Below are 12,244 nucleotides of genomic sequence, written 5' to 3'. Positions count from 1 at the left end.
TGCAATGAGAAAGTTCACCCAAATTTTGTTTTTGGAATTATTATCACTCCCAGAAGCCCTAGTGTCTTCTAGATCAAATTAAGCTGATTTCATCGCCCATATGACATATTCTGCTAATTTTGCCTTATCTTCAGGAAACTTCACCTATAAAATTTCTGAAAAGTTATTTCCTATTTAGGGGCTGGGGAGATGGCTCAGTGGGTAAAGTGCCTTCCTGGCAAATATGAGAACCTGAGTTCAATCCTCAGTACCCATGTAAGTGATGGGAGTGGTAGCATGCACTTGTCATCTCAGTGATGGGGTGGTGGAGCAGTGGATCCCTAAAGTTGGTCTAGCCAGTGTAGTCTAATTGGTAAGTTTCAGTCAATGAGAGATCTTTTCTCAAGAAGAGGTGGATGAGTTACATGAAAATAATACTGAGGTCTATGGGCACACCACCCTGAATGTGCCTGATATCTGAAAATAACACTGAAGCCTACGGCCATACTACCCTAAGCACTCCAGATCTCATCTGAAAATAACACTGAGGTTGTCCCCTGCAGTCTGTACATGTATTCACACAGGCGTCTGCACACTTATACATATGTGGCCCTACACGAACCAGCATATCCATGCACAGATACCATATACATATTTACATGAATACAAAACATATTTCATATTTATTTTTTAAGACAGAGGTGTGGTTTATTCAAGCTTTTTATTTAAATTTTTTGTTTGTTTTTATTTATATATTTGAGTGTGACAGACAGAGAGAGAAAGAGGCAGATGGAGAGAGATTGGGTGCTTCATGGCCTCCAGTCATTGCAAACAAATTCCAGATGCATGCACCACCTTGTGCACCTGGCTTATGTGGATCCTGGGGGAATTGAGCCTTGAACCAGGGTCCTTAGGTGTCACAGGCAAGCGCCTAACTGCTAAGCCATCTCTCCAGTCCTATCCAAGCTTTTGACACAGCTTCCAACATCTGATTGTTGTTCATACGGTCTCTGCTCATACAATGAGTTTTTAGCATGAAACTTCCCGAGGTTTCAATATATTAGCATCTTGAAAGTCTAGCAGCAAGTACAAAGTATATCTCAGAGCTGTGTTAGGTCTGGTATGAGATACACTGGGTAACGACATGCTCTTTGCATCAAAAACTCAGCAGCTACTGGGCTTGAGAGATGGCTTAGCAGTTAAGATGCTTGCCTGTGAAGCCTGAGGATTCTCCAGATCTACTCTCCAAATCCCATGTAAGCCAGACACACAAAGATAAGGCAAGCATAAGGTTGCACATGCTCAATGCATCTGGAATTCAATTGCAGTGGCTGAGGCCCTGGTGTGCCAACTCTCTCTCCTTTCTCGCTACCCCCGCCCTCTTTCTTTCTCTCTCTCTCAAGTATATTAAAGCTCAACAGCTACCATTACTTTGATGCTTTATGAACTGTGGCTTGTGGTGTCACTAAGGAAGGTGATTGAAGGAGGGAGGGTGATATGGAGATAGGTAGGGTGGAAGACTCTGCTAGCAGCTGAAAATATGAATCCTTGCACAAGTTTTTACATTTGTTATCAGCCTTCTGGTCACTGTGACTATCAAAATATGTTCTCCATAAAATTTCTGGGATTTGGAACGTCACCTAGCATACTGTAAGACAAAAATAAAATGAAATAAATGGAAACATAGTATCTGGTGGATGAATATATTATCTTTAGGTATTTTAAACAGTTGAATCACTAAGTAGACTAAATTCGGAATCTGCAAACTCCCTGCCCTCCTTCTTAAGACCTCTTTGCTATCAGTAGTAGCATTCTGAGACTTTTCTAATAGTCAGACTTAAACAAAGAAGGATTGGTTCTTTAGGTCATAGTAGGTTTGATACTATTTTGGAAGCATTAGGAAGGAGAATTCCTATAGAAAGAAGGGCATTGGTCTTCCCAAGATGTTTAACTGGAAGATGTAATGACCATGTTTATCAGTATGGTGCCATTTACTCATGTAATATGTTGGTGGATCTGGGTTCAGTCACAGAGTGCAGTATTCCTGACTGCTGTAGAAAACATATAGGTACTAGGATGGTGAGATTACTCAGCACTTTAAAACAACAACAACAACAACAAATAAAAAAAGTAACACTCAGGGCTGGAGAGATGGCTTAGTGGTTAAGCGCTTGCTTGTGAAGCCTAAGGACCCCAGTTCGAGGCTCGGTTCCCCAGGTCCCACGTTAGCCAGATGCACAAGGGGGTGCACGCATCTGGAGTTTGTTTGCAGAGGCTGGAAGCCCTGGCGCACCCATTCTCTCTCTATTTGTCTTTCTCTCTGTGTCTGTCGCTCTCAAATAAATAAATAAATAAAAATTAAAAAAAAAGTAACACTCAATGCATAAGCCTGAAAACCAAACTTTGAGTGCCCATAACTTATTTAAGACCAAAATGCAGGTTGCATGTGCATCTATAATCCCCATATACCTATCACTATAGAGTATGGAGAATCACAAAGCTCATGGGCCAGCTAATATGGTGTTCCCAGAAGCAAATAATTAGACAAAAAATAATTGTCTCAAGCAAGGCATGAAGTGAGGACTGCCACCCAAGATTTTCCTCTGACCATCACACCTACAGTGTGGCATATGTACACCCCAACCCCACACACATATTCCTAGTTATTCCAACTAACAGGATTCTATAGACTTCTCTGTCCCATCTCTTCTTCTTCACCATACAAGGTAAGATCCATTATTTTGTTTCTGAAGATTCAGAGAGGTAAAGGCCATAGGCAATGTAAACAAACAACATATACTTAAATCTAGGCAGACATGACTGCAAACACTATGTTCATAACCAGTGAGAGATACGAGGGATATCCAAGCATGGGGTCTTCTCATTGTCTCCCTGTTCCTTGGTAATGTGTTCAGCATCTCCTCTGGAACTGATACATTCCTAGCATTCCAGCTTAGTATCTGACAGCCTGTTGTGAGGCTCCAGATGAGCTGCTAATGTGCCCAGCATCCTTCTGGTTTCTGACTGTGCAGGGTGACTGTGCCTCCTCATCCATGGTTCCGGAGAAACATGACTGCCCTGGCTCCTTAAACTTTCTGCCACATTATTATTTTTTTGGTAATTTCATGCATGCATACATCACACACATGCATACCTATATTATATATTTATATATATAATATATATAAATATAAAGTGTATACACACACACACACACACACACTTTATCTTGACCACATTCATGCCTATTTATTACCCTTTCTTATTCCCTTTCCACTCTGGCTGAACTTCTTCCTAACAAGCATCCCCTTCCTAATTTCATGTCTTTGGATGTAGGAGATGCACTGAGTTTTGCCAGTTTTGCTTCAATAAATATGACATGGATTTTGTGTGTGGGGGGGGTGTATTTTGCCTCTTAACAGCATAGGTTTGGTTTCTCTGGCTTTGACTTCTCTGTATATACTATATGGGTTGGAGAATTTGTTTACATACTTTACCTAGTATGTTCAAATGCAGATTCAAAAAGCAAAGGGAGGATTGGTGAGATGGCTCTTTGGATAAAGGTCTTAGTGTACAAGTGAGAAGACCTGAGTTTGGTACCCAAGAACCCACATAAAATCAAGACATGGCAGCATGTGTCTGCAATTCCAGTGTGCCCTCAGTGAGAAGGGTAGTGAAGACAGGAGAATCCACGGATCCTGCTGACCCACTGGCCTGACATCGGCAGTGGTGAAGAAGAAAGACCTTGTCCCCAGTGAAATGGCAGCTGAGGACAGACATTGAAAGTTGTCCTTTGACTTCCACATGTGTACCCTGGCATGTGTGTGTGCCTTCTTTTATACACATGAGCACACACATTCATGTACACATGCACACTCACACACTACTTGGCTTTCCTTCCAGGGATACCCCCTCCTAGGCTAGCTTATGCTTGTTTAGTGTCAGAAAGCAACTGATGGGCAGCTGTAATTAAGTGGAGAAGAGACGTGGGTAGAAAAGAAAACAGTGAAGGAATTCTAAGTTTGTTGTCCTTCTGATATATTAACCTTTTCTGGTAACTGACCCCTCAATTTCCTTTCCACTTAACACACCACTCTTACACCAAAATCTGCAAAGCAGGGTTTTAGAATTTTTGAGTTCACTGATTCTCCATGAACTGTGTGCATTTATATTAAGCTCAAAACACATCTGCTATCAAGGCTATTTTTTTTAATTTCTAAAGATCCCAGATGCCAAATGCAAAGCATAATGGCTCACTTGTAAACACCTGTACAATAAGGTACGGACAGTCAGGGGCTCAGACATATGCCAAATTTCCCCCTCAAGCAATTTTTTTTCAGAATGCATATACCTTGGGAAACCCGAGTTTGTATGGAAATTGCTGACACTGACTTTTTGTAGTTTCTTTAAAAGAACTATTAGTTTCTTGCAGTTCGTAACAATATTGTAACCTGAAAAAGTATTGGATAGTGTACTTCTGAGGCCAGTGGTGTTCTTTTTTTTTTTTTCTCAGAGAATTATAAGAACTCACACGATAATTAAATGGCTGAAGTGAGAACAGAGTTCATAGGGCCAAGCCTGCCTGGAATGTTCAATGAGCCGACTAGGTCTTGCCCTGGACAAGTGTTGAGTTCACATTTGTGGCTGTGAATGCAGATGCCAATAGTGACTTGCTAATGAGTTCAAGGGTTGGGTAACTCAATGTGCCAATGGGCTTCATTCTTCTGAGATCACCCAGTTCAGCTGTGTCCTTGGCGAGCCTCTTAGCTACTCCCATTTGTCTTCTACAAGTCTCTCAAGGAAGTGCTCACACTTGTCACCACCATCAATCATCACACATGTCACAAGGTGACTGAGGGTCCTTTCCACATGTGGCTTACACAGAATGCAGAGGCTCGGCAAGAATGACTTCAGCTCCCAGGACACCATGGGTGATTTTCATCGCAGCAAACCTGCATCCAATCAGGATGGACAAATGAGGAGGAGTCTTCTATAAAGACCACGTGATGTGAATTCTTCTGTTTCTGATATCTTGAGTAAAATGCTTTGCAGATTTCTGCTATTCCAAGAAATGTGTATCTCTTTGTTGCTTAGAACTGGACACTGGAGGACTGGAGAGATGGCGTAGTGGGTAAGGTATTTGTCTGCAAAGTCTAAGGACCCGTGTTTGACTCTCCAGGTCCCACACACAAGGTGACACAAGTGCACAAGGCTGCATGTGCGCACAAGGAGGAACACACATCTGGAATCCAAGTGCAGTGGCTGTAGGCTATGGCATGCCAATTCTCTCTCTTCCTTTATCTCTCGTAAAAAATACAAAAAATAAAAATAAAAGAAATGGTACAGGAGCTGGGAGTGGTGGCACATGACTTTAATCCCAGCACTCCAGAGGCAGAGGTAGGAGGATCACTGTGAGTTTGAGGTCAGCCATAGACTATACAGGAAATTTCAGGGCAGCCTGTGCTAGAGTGAGACCCAACCTCTAACTCCTGACCACTCCACCCCCCAAAAGAAATGAATACACGACTTTCTGCCAGGCCCTACCTTTTGGGGAAAGTGTTAAAATGTCTCAAAAGGAAGTGAATGGTGTACCTAAGGCTGACAACTGAGTTTATCCTCTGGCCTCCACATGTGTACATGCATGTGAGCATGTGTGTGCGTGCGCGCGCGCACACACACACACACACACACATTTGAACTCCCATGAACGTACACACAAAAGAAAACCCGACTTAAAGCTGATGGTAGTGCCAATCTGTGACTCCATCCTCAGCTGCACTGCCAGTCTGAGGCCAGCCTGTGTGGCATGAAACCCTGTCTCAAAAAAAAAGTTAGACTCTGTTATCTAAATATTCAGAAGAATCAAATAAGGGGAATATGGGCCTAGGAATTGGAAAGATGAGCTTTGAGACCTGCTTGATTGCATGCTGGTTTTGAGTCAAAACAAGGGATTTTTGACTTCAATAATCATCACTCATTTTTAAATCAGCCTTGCAGAGAGCTTATCATGAGGCAGGTGCTCAGCACTTCTGTAAGTGTTCATGAGGGGAGGAAAGGGTTCTAGAAGAATATGATGCACATTCCATGGTGTCATCCAAGACAAATCATATTCTTATACCTGCAGATGGTACTACACTGTGGTATCCAAGGGCATTTTCTTAAAACCCAACCTGGTTGTTGCTTAAGCAATTGTCTTTTGGTAACCATTTCCTTGGGAGTGAGTATATAAGTGCAAGTAGTGAATATTCAACAAAGTACCTGGAACTGGTTGTAAAAGGTCTCATATATAGGCACGGATGGGAAGATAGCTCAATGGGTCAAGTGCTTGTCATGCAAGCATGAGGACCTGGGTTCCAATCCCAAGCACCCACATAAGATGGTGGGCATTGAGACATACAATTGCAATCCCAGTGCTTGGGATATGGACACAAGGAATCTCCAGGGTTCTCTGGCTAACTAGTTTGAGACAAACTAGTAAATGTTAGGTTAGGTGACAGATCCTGTTTCAAAAAATAAGGTGGACAGCAACTGAGGGAAATAGCAAATATTGACCTCTGGTCTTTAATGCATTGTACACACATGACCCTGCATGCATATGTGAACACACATGAATATGAACATGCATTCACATGTGCACATGTTACACATACACATGAGCAAAGAAAAAGTCAGTGTTCTGATAGGCTTCTGAAAAGCCTCAAAGAATGATGTTTATGGGTATTGCTTTGTTAGAGACTTGAGATATTACAGAGAAACTTAAAGAATACCTAGATTTTAGGTGGGGTTTCATAGAATACATGCCATTACATAGGTTGAGTGTCCATTATCTGGATTGCCTGAGACAGTATGTATTTTAGATTTTGGAATTTTTGTACAGATGTGATAGGTTGAGTGCCCCTAATGTAAAATTTCAAAATTAGAAAATTTCCAAAGCCTAAAACTTTTATTTCATTGCATTTTTCTGTACCTGGATGTATGTATGTGAATGTGTGTGATGATATGTATGCACATATGTGGAATGCATAGGCATATCATTCAGAGGATAATGGTTGGTTGCAGATCCTTTCCATTTTTTCTGCGGCAAGATCTCTCGTCTCTCGTTTGATGAAGCTGGGAAGGCTGGATGAGCGTGAGGATTCTCCTGATTACGCCGCCCATCACCACAGGTGCCGTGTGGCTGAGGACATGAACCACGCTTGGTGTCCAGTCTTCCATGGGTGGTGGGTGGCCAAACACTGCTCAGTGGGCCTTAACCACTGAAAAAATCTACCGAGCCTCTGGTACTATTTTTAAAACTTTTACTTTTTTTTCTACGTGTATGTGTTCATGTGTGTGAGTATGGAAGCCTACATGCTATGACACACATGTGGAGGTCAGAGGATAACCTTGAGTATCAGTCATCACCATCCCCCTCATCAGAAACAGTGCTGATCCCCTCTGTATGTGCCAGGCTGGCTGACCCACGAGCTTTTGGGGATGTTCCTGTTTCCACCTCCCATCTTGCATCTTGACACAGACAAGCTGGGATTAAAGACATGCCCTGTTAGGTCAGTTTTGCAAGAGATCAGGAGATGTGAACTGAGGCTTATAGAGCAAATGCTTTTGCCTTGCAAGCCATCTCCCAGCCCCCAAATCTGAAACTATGGCAGCATCATCTTAGCCTTCAGAAAGTTTCCAAGCACTTTGCATTTCAGATTCTCTGCTATTGATACTGAGCCTGTAGTTGCTCTGATACAATGGTCTAGTCATATACAAATTCAAACAAATTACATTAGTAATCATTTTGTATGTCTTTCTCCCTCACAGATGCCAGGAAAACAGAATTGGGAATTCAGTCTCATGTTCACTTTTAGAACATCTAATATATATATATATATATAATATACATATATATGTATATTATATATATACATATATGTGTATATATATTATATATACATATATATAATATACATACATATATTACAAACTTCAGACAAACATGCAATGAAAACTCATCATAATTAAGCAGCCAGGAAGCTTTACTTATGGCTGTTTGATACCCAGACCATCTAATTAATGGGCACACTTTTCTAGCTTTCGCATAACACAAGTGGTCCCCTAAATATGCCTTGGTAGGATTTATCTTCACGTTCTTAAACATCTTTAAACTACATGATGTGGTATTGGCAACAGAAACTTAAACCACAGATGGGAAAGCAGATTTCTTTATTTACACATCTTTGTCTTCATCTGTGTGGATGAAACAAACTAAAAAATCCCTAAGCTTATGGCCAAAGCTACAGTAAATGTAGGTTACTCACTCTACGTTTGACCCATGGTTTTGTCAAAGTAAAGATGACTGTACTGGTTATTTATTCACAGTGACTGGGCACCTTTGGGCTGTATCATTAAGATGACCTTTTGGATGCATAAATCCAATGTGAGGTCTTTGCAATGCAGAGAATTTTCAACCACTACATTCAAGCTAGATTCAAGCTTTCTAGTGTTTGAACGATGTACAAGGAATGCAAATTTGCTTTGTAATCCTCTGTGTTCTCTTTGGCATGAAGAAAGACCAGATGTTGGGAATTTGTTATAGAATTGCATAAGGAATGAGTATGAGGAAAACATGTAGAGTATTAAGAGGAAATCAAAAGTTTAAAAGGAAATTAAAAGGTGGAACAAGAAATTACTTTGTATCACTAAAAGATAGGTTACTTGCAACAAGTTATAATCATGGCACCTCAGGCTGGGTCAATATCCTCTGATCCCAATAATCTTGGTCTGATGGCAAGATCACACCGGTTATTGTGGTATGATGTGGTTCAATGTCATAAACTTGAAAAAGTTAGAAACTGACTTCAAATGCCCAGGAATATCTAGTTATCAAAGGATTATTTCATGTATTCAGTTACTTAATAGTAACCCCTCAGACAAAATTTCCATAGGGTATATTCCTTCCTGCCACTAACACTACAGTGACCTCTTTCATCATTTTGGAGGTGGCTCTTATTCTCATTTTCTTAGATCTGTTGTGCAACTATATGAATCTTTCATTTTTATCTTATTTTAACTTCTACCTCTCTCTCCCATTTTTTCTGTCAAATAAATAAATAAATAAAAAATAAATATTAGGCTGGAGGAATGGCTTAGCCATTAAGGCATTTGCTTGCAAAGCCAAAGGACCCAGGTTCGATTCCCTAGAACCCATGTTATCCAGATATACAAGGGGGTGCATGTGTTTAGAATTCTTTTGCAATGGCTGGAGGCCCTGGTATGCCAATTTTTTTTTCTCTCTCTCTTTCTTCTTCTCAGCCAAATAAATAAATAGAGAAATAATAAATAAATATTAACATTTACTTATTTATATCTTATGCATGTGTGTAGTGTGTGTATATATGTGTTCATGTGCATGTGTGTATTTGTGTGGGGGCCAGAGGAAAACCTCAGGTGTCATTCCTCAGGTCTTTACCCTCCTTTGAGACAAGATCTCTCACTAGCATGGAGCTCACCAAGTTGGCCAGATTGGCTTGCCAGGGAGCCCAAGGATTCTCCTGTCTCTGCCCTGAGCTAGAAGACTACAGGTGTGTACCACCATGCCAAGAATCTTTTTTTTTTTTTTTAAGCATGGGCTTGGGGAAATAAAACTCAGGTTCTTATGCTTTTGAAATAATTACTTAACAAACGGGGATATCTCTCTAGCCTCTCAAATCTTTAAATATTTTGATAATGGTTTCTATACTGTTATCACTTCAGACTGAAAAGTGCTGAGGTCTTCACATAACTCTCTAGTGTTGTTCTATTCTACAGGCTTAACTAATCTGTAGCATTTCCTGTGCTATACAATTAACAGCAAATGTGATAAGGATGGGCTGGCAGCATTGTGGGACATGGTTACTGAAACTGGAAATAGACTTGGTTCCCAAGTACCTAGGTCCCTTACTTTTGGAATTACCAATTCCTTTTCAAATCCCTTGTTTATGAAACTACAATGTAGGTCTCTCCCAATTCCCCACAATTAAATGGCTATCACATAACCACTATTTTATTTATACCTAAAATCTTGTCCTTAGCTTGATATTTTCCTACTGAAAAACAACAGTCTTAAGTTAATATTATCCATTAAAACCTTCTGAAGAACCACAATAATAAATTGGTAATATATAAAATAATAAAATAAACAAATAATTAGAAAGAAGATTCACAGTGGTGCTAGCTCTGATCTTTGTTCATAAGTTTTTTATAATTTCAGAAAAGCCAATTTTCTCGCTGTCCAATGGTTCTTGTTTGTTCTCTATCCATACAGTGATCACTTTCATATCAAACTTCTGCTAATCTTAATAGAATTATTATAAGATTACAATAATTCTTTTAGTACATTTTGGTGTGTGTGTAATATATGTACGTATGTGTGCAGATGCATATATCCTTGTGTCCTAGTCTCACACTCTTCCTCCTTGTACCCCTGAACCAGAGTCTATCACTGAGCCTGGAAGATACCGTTTTGTTTAGACTGGATATCCAGGGAGCTTCCATGATCCTTCTGTCTCCTGTTACCTCACTGTTATGATTACAGGCATGCATGGTCATACCTTTCTTTTCATGAGGATGCTGGGAGTTATCTGAGGTCCTTGTGCTTATACACTAAGGGCTGTTACCTGCTGAGCTATCTCCCCAACTCCATAATTGAATCTTAAGCTGGCATTTAGGTGTTTTAAAGGTCTAAACAAATTATGATTCTGGAGTATACCTTGCCATGAATTTCTTGCATTCCCCTTGGAGAAGGCATAGCATATTTATCTTAAAAAGCTACCTTTGTTTGTTCAGTAATCTACTTTCTTTTCTCTGTCTCCCTCACCTTTCTCTCCACTCCATCTCTAGCAGTCCTGACAAAATGACATGAAAAGTGAACAATTATCTGATGCATCTGGTAGACAGTGATGGCCATTATGGACAACTTTGTCTCTCCAAATCTCTTCTACTGCATATCAAACTTGCTGAGTTATATGGATAACCGACCCTAGTCTCCATCTTACCTGCCTGGATAACATCTGCTTTGATAAGGCACATGAGGGAAGGGAGAAAAGAAAATAAATTGAGTGTAAGATTCTGTAGGAAGAGATTTAAAGCAGGCTTATTTTGTGTGAAGCATTTAAAAATATGGAAACACGTGGATGTTAGGACCTATCAACTTAGCAACTGATGAGTATGTCAATTACGGGAGCACTGGAGCTGCAGCCTGTATGCATTGTTACTCTAACTTTCTCAAATTAAATATAAACACACACACACATACACACACACACACACACACACACACACACACACACACTTTGTGACTATTTTGCTTTGCTTACAGTACTGAACACAGACACATTTAATGAAGGGCTTCACAAAGTAAAAATTTAAAGCTAAAAGATAATTTTCTCCACATTTTGGTATTTAATTAGCATTAATTAAAAACAAAAACATCTAGAAGGGAAGAAAGCACACAGCTTTATAGCTTTAAGTTTTGAAAAATTCAAGTTTATTTGTTTAGAGAGGATTTTAGTTATTAGAGTGTAATCTACCTTAAGTAGGTACTCAAAGATAATTTACTTTTTTTCTTCATAATGATATTTGAAAAGTAGATGAAGGAAAGATTGAAGTGGAGAAAACTCTGTCTTTTCCTGTCAACCACTCTGAACAATTATCACATGATTGTCTTTATAAAAAGATGCATGTGGGTGAAAATACATGTAGATTTTTGCTTACAATCTTGAAGGATTAATCTGTTGCAAAGCTACATGTATGAAGAGAAAGAAAGAGAGAGAGAGAGAGAGAGAGAACCTAGAAAGTCATTTTCTCTTCGGATATTGGGCCACAAACTACATAGATCAGTGCATCAAAATGAGGTGAGCACTGTAATTTCTCCAAGCAGTTACTTGGATTTGCTTTCCAAACTGAAACACTGGGGAGGGAATCCACACAGAGCCTGGAGGCCCTGTTGGATTGAAAAGATAAAACAGACGTTAAAGGGAACAGGATCAGACAGCTGGGATTTGCAGGGTGGTGAATTGGAGAGAACAGCTAATAGGATGTTTCCCTACAGTCTTAACTGAGTACCACACATGCATGGGGTGAAATTCATGAGATCAGAGATACAATTACTATGAAGCTAGAGGCTGAATAATTTCTTGAGCTCACATAATGCTGAGAATAATACAAGTTTCTATCATCTGAAAAGGTGGGGCTTTTCAATATAAGGAATATGGGATTGAATTCAAAGAAGGATCAAGCCTTC

At 39.9% G+C, this 12,244-nt stretch overlaps 1 protein-coding gene across 6 annotated transcripts in view; it reads right to left on the bottom strand.

Moving 5' to 3' along the window:
* The window catches only part of Nckap5 (NCK associated protein 5), a 1,019,391-nt gene that overhangs the window by 85,318 nt on the left and 921,829 nt on the right, over nucleotides 1-12,244 (bottom strand). The gene's annotated exons all lie outside the window — the stretch shown is intronic.

This window comes from Jaculus jaculus, chromosome 5 (assembly GCF_020740685.1).
Source record: "Jaculus jaculus isolate mJacJac1 chromosome 5, mJacJac1.mat.Y.cur, whole genome shotgun sequence".
Lineage (NCBI taxonomy): Eukaryota > Metazoa > Chordata > Mammalia > Rodentia > Dipodidae > Jaculus > Jaculus jaculus.
Note: the sequence above shows the minus strand (reverse complement) of the source record. Positions and strands in the feature narration are given on the sequence as shown.